We start from the raw sequence: 2,500 nt of genomic DNA on the forward strand, positions 1-2,500 counted from the left end.
AAACGGCCCAAATTGAGCTTTAAACGGCCCAAATTTTTCTGACGCCGGCACGCACGTCGGCCCGTATCGGCCTGGCCTGCTTGGTATCTAATGCCCGGCCTGAATTATGATCCCAGTCCGCCCCTGAACAAGATGCTGTCGAAAAAGAGAAAGGTTGACACGGAATGCAGGCAGTTTCAAGAGAAATGGAAAGAGCAGTATTTCTTTTGTGAAGTAAATGGGTACAGTAAATGAGTCGAATTGATTTTAGTAAAAAAAAAATCCGGCCCCCATCAGGTCTCAGTTGAACAAATCCGGCCCTCTACCTAATATGAGTCTGACACCCCTGCTCTAAGGGAGTGCAAGGCAGATATTTAAACAGCCTTGTTTGTGTACAGTACCAGTGGCATGGGAGTAATAAAAAGGGATTAAGGACCAGGACCCCTGGTGGTCAGTAAGATGGGCTGGTTGAGCCAATGTTAAAATGATCTTTATTTATTATTTATTTTTGCTTTAAAACTATTTTTAAATTTTCTGCTTAAAGTTCATGAAAAAAGTGGCATTCTTGTTTTTTCACACAATAATTTCATAATACCATTTGTAATGCCACCGTTGTAGTGCTGTTGTTCAAAATTAAAGTACATTTTCTCAGATTTATTGGTGTCTTTCTAGTCACACAATTTAATAGTCAGTGTTTCCCATACACTGATCTATTTGTGGTGGTACACCCTACATAGATTTTGACCCCCACAAATACTGCCACATATTAATTTCAACTAGTTGACTGCAAACTCCTGCTTTAGTGCTTACAGTATATTATTATCTTGTCGGAATATTATTCCAGCCAATAAGTTAGGAAGTTCCCTTTTGATTTAATTTTACTTTTGTTTTGCCTACAAAGCAAAATGTTACTTTACTTGAAACTCCCCTGAAGTGATTTTGGTATTATTTATGCAAGCATAATTCTACCATATAGTAACCTGTATGCAGAATATATATAGTATATATAGGGAAACAATTATTTTTTCATTGCTGTAAAACCACAGAGCGGTAAAGAAGATATTGATGTGTGTAGTTCTTCATAGATCTAGTCTCTTCATTTTGATCTCAAAGTGCGCCAGTTTGATCCATTTTTACTTGAAACTGTACAAAATTTTCTTCCGGGGGGGCATGCCCCCGGACCCCCCTAGGGGTTCAGTGGTCCATGACCTTTGGGTGGGCTGAGCCCACCCAAAGCTCTGATGCTAAAACCGCCCCTGCTCCACACAGCATCTGAACAATGACAAGGATGTAACGATGGTGGCATTCCTTCACAACACATCCTCCTCTTCTGCGTTATATGTTCGACACGGAGCGAGAGAGGGGAGGAGAACAGCCTGCATTGTATAGCGATTAGCGAACGCAACAAAACAGGCTATAGCATTGTGAGACCCTATCTGAATCACTGGCTCACTTGTTGTTGTTGTGGCTTCTTTTGCTTGTTTTTGCAGACAATACCGACAATGTCCAGCAGGGCCGCCGAGGCTGAGGAGAGGAGCGCCTGCATCTGCTGGGTAGCAGGAAACAGAGGAGCGCTGAGGAGGAGGACGACTAAGGTGGGGGTGGAGGGAGGAACCAAAACAGAGTAGGTGGGGGTGGAGGGAGGAACCAAAACAGAGAGGTAATTGTACATGCAGAGAGTGAGGCAACGTAGAGGGGCCAGACGCCGGAGAAAGGAGAGACTTTTCACTCGGGATGGAAGAGTTTCAGCAGAGGTAAAGAGACTATAAGGCAATAAAGGGAATATAAGAGAGAGAGAGAGAGTAAAATGCTGGGAGGTTGTATCTGTCCCGGAATGGGACGTATTTGAATCAGGGTGCACCAGTGTAAGCTAGGTAAAAAATTGAGGTACAGAGTGGTAGACACAGAGAGAAGTGGAGATACAGAGTGGTAGACCTAGAGAGAAGTGGAGGTACAGAGTGGTAGACACAGAGAAGTGGAGATACAGAGTGGTAGACCTAGAGAGAAGTGGAGGTACAGAGTGGTAGACCTAGAGAGAAGTGGAGATACAGAGAAGTGGAGATACAGAGTGGGAGACCTAGAGAGAAGTGGAGATACAGAGTGGGAGACCTAGAGAGAAGTGGAGATACAGAGTGGTAGACCTAGAGAGAAGTGGAGATACAGAGTGGTAGACACAGAGGGAAGTGGAGATACAGAGTGGTAGACCCAGAGAGAAGTGGAGATACAGAGTGGTAGACACAGAGAGAAGTGGAGATACAGAGTGGTAGACACAGAGGGAAGTGGAGATACAGAGTGGTAGACACAGAGAGAAGTGGAGATACAGAGTGGTAGACACAGAGAGAAGTGGAGATACAGAGTGGTAGACACAGAGAGAAGTGGAGATACAGAGTGGTAGACCTAGAGAAAAGTAGAGATACAGAGTGGTAGACCCAGAGAGAAGTGGAGATACAGAGTGGTAGACCTAGAGAGAAGTGGAGATACAGAGTGGTAGACACAGAGAGAAGTGGAGATACAGAGTGGT

Source organism: Poromitra crassiceps (assembly GCF_964638095.1).
Source record: "Poromitra crassiceps genome assembly, chromosome: 20".
Classification (NCBI taxonomy): domain Eukaryota; kingdom Metazoa; phylum Chordata; class Actinopteri; order Beryciformes; family Melamphaidae; genus Poromitra; species Poromitra crassiceps.